Source organism: Neovison vison, chromosome 7, assembly GCF_020171115.1.
Source record: "Neovison vison isolate M4711 chromosome 7, ASM_NN_V1, whole genome shotgun sequence".
Lineage (NCBI taxonomy): Eukaryota > Metazoa > Chordata > Mammalia > Carnivora > Mustelidae > Neogale > Neogale vison.
In genome coordinates this window covers 136,391,272-136,404,405 of record NC_058097.1, presented here as the reverse complement: position 1 = coordinate 136,404,405, position 13,134 = coordinate 136,391,272, and the positions used below count along the sequence as shown (strand labels likewise).

General features: G+C 39.0%; 1 non-coding gene across 1 annotated transcript; it reads left to right on the top strand.

Annotated features, from left to right (window-relative positions):
• The first annotated feature begins 12,186 nt into the window (after positions 1 to 12,186).
• LOC122914828 lies at positions 12,187 to 12,293 on the top strand. Its single transcript, XR_006385899.1, has one exon. It is a non-coding gene; the product is annotated as a U6 spliceosomal RNA (small nuclear RNA).
• Positions 12,294 to 13,134: the final 841 nt, after the last annotated feature.

The following is a 13,134-nucleotide window of genomic DNA, read 5'->3' as shown; positions in this document are numbered from 1 at the left end:
AGGTCATGATCTCACAGTGGTGAAATTGAGCTCTCAACCACAGAGTCTGCCTGAGATATTCCTCTCTCTCTCCCTCTGCCCCTCTCCCCCAACTCATGCACACACTCTCTCCCTCAAAAAATTACATATTTTTTAAAGATTTTTATTTATTTACCTGACAGAGAGAAAGAGAGCTTAAGCCAGAGGGAGTGACAGGCAGAGGGAGAGGAGAAGCACTGAGCTGAGAGCCTGACATGAGACCTAATCCCAGGATCATGACCTGAGCTAAAGCCAGGTGCTTAACCCACTGAGCTACCCAGGTGCCCCAATAAATAAAATTAAAACAAACAAAAATTTGGGCCAAATTAGGGTGGACATGTGAAACAGGAAATAGGAACCCAGTTATAGCAAGGACCTCATCTAGAAGTCTCTTTTACCCTCTGCACTGAAAACGATCTCTTCCTATATAGAGGTGACTTCTCCATCTCTGAAAGGATGGAAGATCACTGGAGCTTGGGTTTGCTCCATTAGCTCCATTAATGTATCCTAGTGGTGGATGGTCATCATGGCATCCATTTTGTTCCATAGTCATCTATCTTCTGGGCTAGAGCCCTTTACACCAACCCAAAAGGAGGAGAGAAGTATGGAGAGGGTTACCTTGAATGTGGTCCCTTTTCTATTTTACCCCCTCCCTTGTTTTCAATTCTTCCGATACTTCCCTGGAGCAGCAGAATCCCCTTGGGCCATGGGAGGGAAATGGCCTCTGAGAATATGGAGGCTGTTTACACAATGGTTCCCAGCCCTGGGAGTCAGGCCTCAGTTGAGGCTTAGTCTCTCAGGCAAAATCAGGTGCTGGCATAGTCTTTTCAACAGCTATTGCTTGGACACTGGAGAGCCACATGCAAAAGAATGAAGTTAGACCTCATCCTCATAGAATACTCAAAAGTTAAGTGAAAATGGATCATAGACATAAATATAAGAACTAAAAGTACTTTAAAATAGTCTGTCTTCATTTTGTGTCTTCTTAATAGGCATAATACTAAAAATTTTTTAAGAAAATTCTTTTATGACTAAAATCAACAACACAAGAAACAACAGGTGTTGGTGAGGATGTGGTGAACTGCTGGTGGGAAAGCAAACTGCTTTGGAAAATTAGTACGGATGTTCCTCAAATAGTTAAAAATAAGACTACCTAATGACTTACGTAATCTACCTAAACTACCAGCAAGCACACTACTAGGGATTTAGCCAAAGAATACAATGATACTAATTCAAAGGAATACACACACCCCAACTTTTATAACAGCAATACCTACAATCACCATTTATGGAAAAAGCCCAAGTGCCCACTGATTGATGAATAAATAAAGAAGGCATGGTGTGTGTATACAATAGAATATTAGCAAACATAAAAAGAATGGAATCTTGCCATTTGGAACAACAGGGATGGAGCTAGATTATGCTAAGCAAAATAAGTCAGGCAGAGAAAGACAACTACCATATGATTTCACTAGTATGTGGAATTTAAGAAACAAAACAAAGGAACAAAGGAAAAAGAGAGAGACAAGCCAAGAAACAGACTCTTAACTATAGAAAACAAACTGTCGGTTTCCAGAGGGAAGTTGGGTGAGGGGATGGGTGAAATAAGTGATGCGGATTAAGGAGTGCACTTGTGATGAACACTGGCTGATGTATGAAAGTGTTGAATCACTATATTGTACACCTGAAACTAATAGAACACTATATTAACTAACTGGAATTTAAATAAAAACTTTTTTAAAATTATTTTTAGGTAAGCTAATTCTATCCTAAATCCTTTTTATTCTGAATTAAGCATATGATGGACCAATGAAAATGGAAATGCTTTTTCTTTTCCTGCTTTTTTTTTTTAATTTTTAAATTTTTTTATAAACATATAATGTATTTTTATCCCCATGGGTACAGGTCTGTGAATTGCCAGGTTTACACACTTGACAGCACTCACCATAGCACATACCCTCCCCAATGTCCATAACTCCCCTCTCCCGACCCCCCTCCCCCCAGAAACCTTCAGTTTGTTTTGTAAGATTAAGAGTCACTTATGGTTTGTCTCTCTCCAAATCCCATCTTGTTTCATTTATTCTTTTTCTACCCCTCAAGCCCCCCATGTTGCATCTCCACTTCCTCATATCAGGGAGATCATATGATAGTTGTCTTTCGCTGATTGACTTATTTCACTAAGCATAATATCCTCTAGTTCCACCCACGTCATTGCAAATAGCAAGATTTCATTTCTCTTGATGGCTGCATAGTATTCCATTGTGTATATATATATATACCACCTCTTCTTTATCCATTCATCTGTTGATGGACATCTAGGTTCTTTCCATAGTTTGGCTATTGTGGACATTGCTGCTATAAACTTTCAGGTACACATGCCCCTTCAGATCACTATGTTTGTATCTTTAGGGTAAATACCCAGTAGTGCTATTGCTGGGTCATAGGGTAGCTCTATTTTCAATTTTTTGAGAAACTTCCATGTTGTTTTTCAGAGTGGTTGCACCAGCTTGCATTCCCACCAACAGTGTAGGAGGGATCCTTTTTCTCTGCATCCTCACCAGCATCTGTCATTTCCTGACTTGTTAATTTTAGCCATTCTGACTGGTGTGTGGTGGTATCTCATTGTGGTTTTGATTTGTATTTCCCTGATGCCAAGTGATGTGGAGCATTTTTTCATGTGTCTGTTGGCCATCTGGATGTCTTCTTTACAGAAATATCTGTTCATGTCCTCTGCCCATTTCTTGATTGGATTATTTATTCTTTGGGTGTTGAGTTTGATAAGCTCTTTATAGATTTTGGACACTAGCCCTTTATCTGATATATCGTTTGCAAATATCTTCTCCCATTCTGTCAGTTGTCTTTTGTTTTGTTGACTGTTTTCTTTGCTGTGCAAAAGCTTTTGATCTTGATGAAGTCCCAATCATTCATTTTTGCCCTTTCTTCCCTTGCCTTTGGCTATGGTCTTAGGAAGAAGTTGCTGTGGTTGAAGTTGAAGAGGTTGCTGCCTGTGTTCTCCTCAAGGATTTTGATGGATTCCTTTCTCACATGGAGGTCCTTCATCCATTTGGAGTCTATTTTCATGTGTGGTGTAAGGAAATGGTCCAGCTTCATTCTTCTACATGTGGCTGTCCAATTTTCCCAACACCATTTATTGAAGAGGCTGTCTTTTTGGAAATGCTTTTCTATGTGTTTGTTTTATTTCAAATAAAACTCTTTAACAATTTCTATTTGTTTTAGTAATTAGTAAAACACAAATAGAATTATAACTGATATAAGAATATCAAACACAATCTCCACAGAATAAGAAATTTGTCTATGCAATTTACTCTTATGCAAAGTGATTATATGTAATATATTTTTAATGCAATGAAATTATGAAATATAGTCTCTGGGATTAAAATCGAGCCTGGTTTGTTATTAAATATTCAGTCATGTTAATGCTGTAGAGCTCAAGGAAATCCCTTTCCTCGTCATATTCTTATGTTTTTCAATTTTCACAAAATCCGTTACCTCTTCTTGAGTCTCTCAGTCTCTGTGTGACATTCCGAAATCAAAAGGAGGGAGGAAGAAAGAGAACTTAAAATGGGCACAGGTGTGAATTCTGCTTAAATTATATTGACATTCCATTGCTATCAATTAGAATCTCCTGAGGAGAGTAAACAAATCTAGAGTATGAGTGTAGTCGAATTAAAACATGAGAAGTTTCACATGCGCATACCTACACATACACAGAGTGGGCTCCCTTTCAAGGGAGCTCAATGAATGAGAGCATATGTTAAAAAAATGCCACAACACTTGTAGTGATTGACATTCTCTTAGGACAAGAGTGTTGGATCTAATCTCTCTAAATCTAAATGTATGGTTGCTACAGTAAAACCCATGGTACATAGGTCTATGCGATACTTGTCTTGCCTTGTGATAATCTGAGTTATAGTTCGAATATCAGAATATCTGATCAGAATAATAACAGCATTTACTCAAGTTCAAGATTCTAGGGACTCTTCTAAATGCTTCAAATAGATTACAGCAGTTCTCCCTTATCTGGCAGAACAGGTTCCAAAACCCACAGTGGATGCCTCAAATGAGAAACCCACATCTACTGTTTTTTTCTATACATACTTCTGTATGACAAAGTTTAACTTACAAATTGGGCACAGTAAGAGATGAGCAACAGTAACTAATAATAAAATAAAACCATTATAACAGCATTCTGTAATAAATTTATGTGGATGCAGTTTCACTCTCTCAAAATTTCTTATTTTACTGAGTCACCCTCCCTGCGAGGACGGGAGATGATATCAAGCCCGTGAAATGACATGAAGTGAACCACGTGACACAGGCATATGTGACACACCAGGGTTAGGCTCCTGAAGGAGGGTCATCTATTTCCAGACCAGGGTGCCTTGGGAGTAACTGAAACTGTGGGTGAGGCAGGGACTACTGTAGATACTTAACAAGCATTTATGGTAGTGGTTCTCAACTTCCCTTAACCCATGCTTCCCTCCCCTCTTTCCTTAAGTAGGCTACATGCCCAGCATGGAGCCCAACATGGGGCTTGAACTCTTGACCCGGAGATCAAGACCTGTGCTGAGGTCAAGAGTCAAGGTCAAGGCTTAACCACCTGAGCTACCCAGGTGCCCCAACCCAAGCCCCTTTAGTAAGTACTAAACCATCACTCTCTTCTCTTCCCATCCTCTTTTATTCTCAGACACACACCAGTGACATGACATTTCACCTAGCACCTTTCCCCCTTCTACGTGTTACTCCCATCAGCCATGGCCCTCTGTTGCAAATCCAGCCCATGAAATTAACTTCTTCATACCCCATCCAGAACATTTTTAAATCATCTTAGATTTGTATCACAAAAATATTAGGTATTTTCATTTTCTAAATATAAAACTGTAAGATTGAACATTTTCCCTCTTGTCACCACTGCTTTGAGATTTTAATATATAGCCCATTCCCTCTTTCACTCTTGAAAATTTTTGATTTAAGGAATCTCGTATTTATTCAAAGTCTATGTATTGGTCCTGTGTTTGTGCTTTATATACTATGTCTTTAAATTCCACAGCATTACTTCAAGGTAAATTTATAATTTTCTATTAAAGATGGGTTATTTAAGACTCAGAGGTACAACAACTCACTTCAACAGTAACAAGAGCCAGGCCAAGCATTTGAAATCTAGTGTAGCAGAGACAAGTCTACCCATTCACCATCCATTTCATTTTCTGACAGTACATTTCCCAGGCACTCTTACAACTCGGTGGAAGGTTCTAAGCTCTGGTCAGTTCATTGTGGACAAATGTTATAGGGTGGGCTTTAGAGAATGCTTTTCAGTCTTTTATGTTCTCTCCCTCCCCTACTGCACACCCAGATACAGGGGACTCCAAAGTGGTGGAGTGACATAAGGGAAGAAGCCAAAATAATTGAATTTCTGCTTGTAGAAGGGGTGGATTGTAGAGTCACCCAGGGACCAGATCACAGCTTCATTTAAATAGAAGTGATCCTTCATTATGTTGTCATTAATGGTTTGTAGTTATTTGTTTCCACAGTTATCATGACGTCTCCTAATTAACACACTTGGCCAGTTATCAGCTTATTGCCACTGTGTTCCAAATCCATGCTCTTTTCCTGGCATTTTGATTCTACAGCTGGACACTACAAACATTTCTCCTTTGCCAGCAGGCACAGTGTAATGGCTTTGCCAGTGCAGGGTGCTAGAGGAATACTGTAGGAAGGAGGGGACTGTTTTCCTAGAACCGATGCTGCCAGAGGTCACCCTCCTACTAGCAGACAGGTTTCTTGCCAGAGGCCCTGACAATGACAGAGATCTACCAGTGCACACCCTCCAATGAGTTTCAGCAGCACACCATCAAGCAACTTCCCAGAAAGTGGTTCTCTGCTCATCAGCCAAGGCAGGAGGCACCCAAGTGAACTTTTCCACCATCCAATGGGCCTCAGCAATACCTTCCATAACGAAATCTGGATGTCAGCCTCGGGCAAGAAGTAGGAAGTGGGCAGGCTCTGCCAAGCATTTTCCTTCTTTGGATGCTCTCCTTCAGCCACAGAAGTGGTGGTTTTCCCCTACACCTGCTATTCCTATAGAGTTCCTTCTAACTCTCTTCATAATTAATTTGCTTTTACTAGTTAACAATTCCTTATGTTAAATGTTCCCTACTCACTGTATAATGTCTGTTTCCCTACTGAAACTTAACCGATTACATACATGAAATTTACTTCTTAAGAATTGGTGCCAGCTAAACGTATTCACATAAAATATGGTCCCATGGAGGCATATTGAAAATAAAGTCTTTTGAGTAAGCTAGTCTTGAGTTTGAGGACTGGCTTTGTCACTTGCTAGCTGCGTGATCTTTGGAGAGTCTCTAAATATCTCTCTGATTTGGAGTCTCTAAATATCTCTGTTGCTATGGGGATTAAGTAGTGTATGCACATCCTTGGCACAAAGTAGGTACCAGATAAATGGTATTTCAAATAATAATTCACTACGAGGATTTTTCAGTACCTGTGATTGAGCATTATTTTCTTCTCTTATTTTCAAGTGACTGTGTTCCCCACAGTCTCACTGTAGATCTTTGTGTACTTATGTCTAAATAAAGCATTTCTAAATGTAGCTTAAGTTTTGTTCTCTCACTTCATTTCTTTTGCCAAAGATTACAGTTGAATATCACTTCCCTTAAAATTAATCAGTATTGAGGCACCTGGGTGGCTCAGTGGGTTAAAGCCTCGGCTCAGGTCATGATCCCAGGGTCCTGGGATAGACCCCCACCCCAGCTTCCCACTCCCGCTGCCTGCCTCTCTGCCTACTTGTGATTTCTGTCTGTCAAATAAATAAATAAAATATTTTTTAAAAATTAATCAGTATTTAAGGAGTTTGTCAAATTCTTTCTTATAAGAGCTTCTTTTGGGAGATTCTATGACCCCACATTAACGTTTTCACAAGTTTTTTATTTCCCATCCTTCTTTGATCCCACTCAATATTCTCTCTCTCTCTCTCTCTCTCTCTGAAAAAGAGATTCCCAGATCCTACTTCATGGACTTTTAAGAATAACTACGTCCTGATTTTCACAGGCAAACACCATCTGGTTAAAGCATTTTTTAAATTAATTTTTAAATGTTAATTTAAATACAACATGTGGTATGATGCGTCTATTAGAACTTCCTCTACAGTAATTTCACAATGTCACCTAGTCCCCAAAAGTATTTATGCACTTTATTTTATTCTGTAAACCACTTGTCACTATTTATCTATTTATTTTGGGGATACTGACTGTTCAGTTATTTTTAGCATAAAGCACCTGTTCTTCCCTCAACTATGTCTTTACATATTTCCCTACTAGAGGAATATTTGAAGTAAAGCTTCCAATGCCTATGAAAGTTTTCCATTTAAGTGCTAGCTGTTGTTGTAAATAAGCATTATGGTCAAGAACATGAACTGGGAGGACCATGTCCACAGACACATTGGGTACAAGTCTTAACTCCCCTTTTCTTATTCAAATATAATTAACTTAGTGTTATATTAGTTTTAGGTACACAGTATGATTTAACAATTCTGTACATTTCTCAGTACTCATTATGATAAGTAAACTCTTAATGTCCTCTATCTATTCTACCCATCCCGCACCCACCTCCACTCTGGTAACCACTACTTTGTTCTCTGGGTTTAAGAGTCTGGTTTATTTATTTGTTGTCTCCTTTTTTCCTCTCCTTGTTCATTTATTTTGTTCATTAAATCCACATACCAGTGAGATCATATGGTATCTATCTTTCTCTGAATGACCTATTTCACTTAGAATTATACTCTCTAATTCCATCCCTGGCATTGCAAATGGCAAGACTTCATTCTTTCTGTGGCTGAATATAATCCATTGCATGTGTGTGTGTGTGTATACATACATATATATATGTATGTACATATATTGCATCTTCTTTACCCATGCATCTACTGATGGACAGTTGAGTTGCTTCCACAATTCGTCTATTATAAGTAATGCTGCAATAAACCTAGAGGTGCACGTATCTTTTTATATTAGTGTTTTCATTTTCTTTGGGTAAATACCCAGTAGTGAAGTTACTAGAATCAAGTGATAATTCTTTTTTTAATTTTTTGAGGAAACTCCACATTGTTCTCCACAGTGCTGTGCCAGTTTGCATTCCTACCAATAATGCTCAAGAATACCTTGTTCTCTATGACCTTGCCAACACTTGTTTCTTGTGTTTTTGAATTTATCCACTCTGAGAGGTGTAAAGTGACATCTTGTTGTGGCTTTAATTCGCATTTCCCTGATAATTAGTGATGAATAGCCAAACAAATCTTTTTTTTTTTTTAAGATTTTATATATTTACTTGACAGAGAGTGATCACAAGTAGGCCGAGTAGCAGGCAGAGAGAGAGAGAGGGAAGCAGGCTCCCTGCTGAGCAGAGAGCCTGACACAGGACCTGATCCCAGGACCCGAGACCACAACCCGAGCCCAAGGCAGCGGCCCAACCCACTGAAAAACAAAGCTGGAGGTATCACAATCCCAGGTTTCAAGATATACTACAAAGCTATAGTAATCAAAACAATATAATATTGCTACAAAAATAGACACAGAGATCAATGGAACAGAATAAATAGTCCATAAATAAATCCATAATTACATGGTCAATGAATCTACAACAAAGGAAGCAAAAAATATACAATGGAAAAAAGTCTCTTCAACAAATGATGTTGGGAAAACTGGACAGCTATATACAAAAGAAAGAAACTGGACCACTTTCTTACACCATTCACAAAAACAAACTCAAAATAGATTAAAGAACTAAATGCGAGACCTGAAACCATACAATTCCTAGAAGGAAACATAGGTAGTAATTTCCTTGTCTTCAGCCATAGAAACATTTTTCTAAATTTGTTTCCTCTGGGAAATAAGAGAAAAATAAAACTATTGGGACTATATCAAAACAAAAAGCTTTTGCACAATGAAGGTAGCCATCAACAAAACAAAAAGGCAGCCTACAGAATGCGAAAAGATACTTGCAAATGATATATCCAATAAAGGGTTAATATCCAAAACATAAAGAACTTATATAACTGAGCACACAAAACCACACAAATAATCCAAATTTTAAAATGGCAAAGAACCTGAAGGGACATTTTTCTAAAGGAGGCAAACAGATGGCCAACAGACACATAAAAGATGCTCAACATCACTAGCTCCACTTTTCACGACCATGTGGGCATATTAGTTGGGGTGTCTGAGTTACAAGTGGCAGAAAATCAACTCAGTCTGCCCTGAACAGAGGGAAAAAAAGAAACCAAAGAGGAATTTATTGCATCACACACCTTAAAGGTTAAGTCAGGTTTCAGACACAGCTGGGCTAAGGGATTCCGATCAGGTTTTCATTTGTTCCTACTCTCCTTTCTCTCCTTCTTAACTTTTCATCCATATTGGCATGTGCTTACCAAACTGTCACATTCTGTGGTGTGAGCAAATTGTGACTATTTCCCATGGCCCCCTATCTTAAAGCTCTGGAGGGGAAGGCACAAGAGAGCTTCGACTGGTTTAGTGGAATCACCAGCGCAACCGTAGATCTGTTACTTTAGCCAGGAAGAATGAGGTACTCTGATTAGCCTACTGTGGCCAAAAGGGCAGATACACTGACTAAAAGTTCCATCTAGAATCATATAATATATGTGACCATTGTTCTCTATCATCCTGTTTTCTGACCCATAAATCGTGAAATCACCTGCCGCCCCATAGGGAGATCATGATGAAATGGCATTTTGTTTGGGAAAGATATAAGACTTGAACAATAAATATTAACATTTATTATAATAATAAGATAAAAATGAAGAATATCATGTAGTAGAGACAGAAAATGACCTTTTTTCTTTTCTTTTTTTTTTTTTTTTTGATCTGTAACTGTATCTTTTGCCTGTCTTGTTAACTCTTACCCATCTCCCCGAGGAAATAGCAAAACTTAAAAAGCAGGGACCCATGACTTTTAGTTCTCATGTTTCCATGACAACCACCATCACAGAGAAAGGAAAGACACTAACATATAGTAAGCACTATGCATTTTAGTAGAGACCTTGACATGGGATCCACTTAAACGCACCAAATGCAGCAACTTGTTCAGAGTAGTCACTTGATAGCTGTTTGATTTAAGTTCAGGGAATGCAAATTGACTGATGTTATACACTTGGTATAAAGTAACTTCTTAACAGTGCAGTCCAAGAAGAAAATAGAAGACAGTGTATTGTATTACAAGCAATAGAATGCTTTGATATTTCACATTTTTTAAAAAAAAAACCACTTTCATAAGCTTTCTTTAAGCCCTTTTGTAAGAACATTTTGTTCTAATAAAAAGCATCATCTGGGCCAGTTGGCAATAGGAATTCCAGAGTCTTGTGCCTACCATTAATTACAGTTTCAAGGAGTACATTGCACTTAAGAATATTCTAGGGCCTGCACCTGGGGATTAATATTCTGAAAATCAATACAATTGAACAAAATAAGTTGGTTTGTTGAAATGAAATTTTCAGACTCATCAAGTGTGATGGTGTGTATAAACTTATCAGAAATACTTTGCCCCCTCTTTGACAGTTACATAAGCTTAGCCCATCAGCACCTCTGACATTTCTGCTGGGATTCCTTACACTCCTTTCTAATGTTGGAGAATTCTCTGTGCCTGGGGTGCCCAGAAAACAAAGGATATTCTCAGACCCAAACAGCTCAGATGCAGCCGAATCCAAATCCAGGTATAATACTCCTTCCAACATCTGAAAGCAAGTCATGAATTCAGAAGTGATGACTACCAGGACAGATGCCAGCAGTGGTAAAGGACACCTTGTGAGATTCCTTCCTGGGGACTAACAGCAGGACCAGTCTCCATACGGGGGCAAGATAATGCACTGGGGGAAATGATAACCCCATACCAATTTCTCCTATGGCCCTAGTTTTTTATCACAACTTTATTATTTATTTGCATATCATACATTTCACCCATTTAAAGAATAACATTCAATGGATTTTCATAAATTCACAATGTTGTGCGAGCATCACCACAATCAATTTTCAATCACTACCATCACCCCTAAGAGAAAACCTATACCCTTTAGCAGTCACACCTAATCCCCTCCAAGCCTGGGCAACCACGAATCTCCTTTCTATCTTTATAGATTTGTTGTTCTAATTTTGGTACCTCCAAAAATATATGCCATTTTTATCTGGCCGTTTTATTTCCACTACTTGGATTTAATAAATAACTAAGCAGAAAGAACAAGATTACACGTATCAATTTCTTGCTATGGTTTCAGAGCTATGCTAAAGTGTTCTTCATGAATCACCACAAGAGGACACCACCTCTCCCAGTAGGTAAGAGAGGTGTTTGGCAGCGTGCGGCGTATGGTAAGGTCTATTGGCATTTCCCGGGCTGACTATTGTGCTCTGTGCTCAAACAGTGCCCCCTCCAGAAATCTAAGAGGAGAGGGTTTTGTGTCACAGTTCAGAGCAGGGACATTGTGATTAGGCTTTCAGGGGTGGAATCCTTGCCTTGCCAGTCTGTAGCTGTGTGAGTTTTGGCAAGTTGCTCAGTATCTCTGCTCTTCAATTTCTACGTTTGTAAAATGAGGCAATGCGTAATTCTTTGTAGTGTTGTTGTGGGGATTAAATGACATAATAAAGAAAGGCTTACATATCAGTGACTACCCATGGTGTGTATTCTATAAATAACAGTGACTGTATCACTATCATACAGCCTGTGACAAGAGCTAAGCAAACGTGGAAAGAGATTTGAGTTACTTAGAGAGACCTACAAGGCTGCAGGGCTCTGCCATTAGGCCAATCCATGAAGAAGGTTAGGATTTCCAGGCCGGAATAGGCAAAGAATATTGTCAACAGACAATATTGTCAACAAAGAATATTGTCAACAGAAGGAAGTGTTAGCTGAACAAAATAGTCTAGTGTGGCTAGAACTGGTGTTTCAGGAAGAGAAGAGTAGACGCGTAGAGTCTATTTCCTCAAACACAACTGGAGCTGCAGTCTCTACATTTAAAAACAGCCGATTTCTTGAAAGAGATATCTTGGTTTGGACATTTGACTTCTCTCTTGATACATGGTAAACTGTTTACATATTTGAATTCCTACCTTAAGATCTGAGACCATGGGGCTCACCTTGGCGGCACATATACTGAAATTTAAATGATACACGGAAGATTAGCATGGCAATTGCAGAGGCATGACATGCAAAATTGTAAAGCATTCGCTATTTTAAAGGTTATAGGATCCGCTTGCTGAAAAAATAAAAATAAAAGATCTGAGACCACAACTTAGTTATTTGTATATCCAGAGAAGTGTCTAGCTGAATGCTGGGAGTACAGTCATTGTTCAATAAATATTTGTTGAGGGAGTAAGGGAGTCAATAAATCAATAGATACTCATTTTGAAGACTGTGTAAATAACAATTTTCTGCGGTGGATTAGGGCAGTTCTAATCTTATCATGCATATTTTAGACACCACATTTCAGTGGAGGTTTAAGAAAGAAAAGCAGTGAATTAGAGACTCCATGGTAATGAAAATTAATGCCTGAATGACCTGATGTTTTAAGAACTATTAGCAGTTGAAGCTCAATCAAAAATGCAAATCCCCTGGGGTGCCTTGGTCACTCAGTTAAGAGACCAACTCTTGATTTTAGCTGGAGTCATGATCTCAGGGAGGTGAGATCAAACTCGGTGTTGGGCTCCGTACTCAGCATGGAGTCTGTTTGTCCTTCTCCCTCCGCTTGCTCTCACTCTCTCTCTCTCTCAAATAAGTAAATAAATAAAATCTTTTTAAAAATGAGAATCTCTTCATTGGGAGATGATCCTTAGAAGTACTGGCAGAGGAGTAGAGAAGCAGGGCAGAAAAGGAAAGCAGGAAGGTCGTGATAACGACACTGTGTGAAACTTTGCCTCGGTCCCAGGGCAGGGTTGCAGGGGCTCTGGGAGTTTCTAGAGTAAGCTTCAGATTTATTCCACCTGAGGAGGGGAGGACTACTTACCTCTCTGTCAGCCTCAGATGAGACTGCTCCTGGCAGGGCTAACTCTGTGGCACTGGGTCTGTCCAGCATGCATG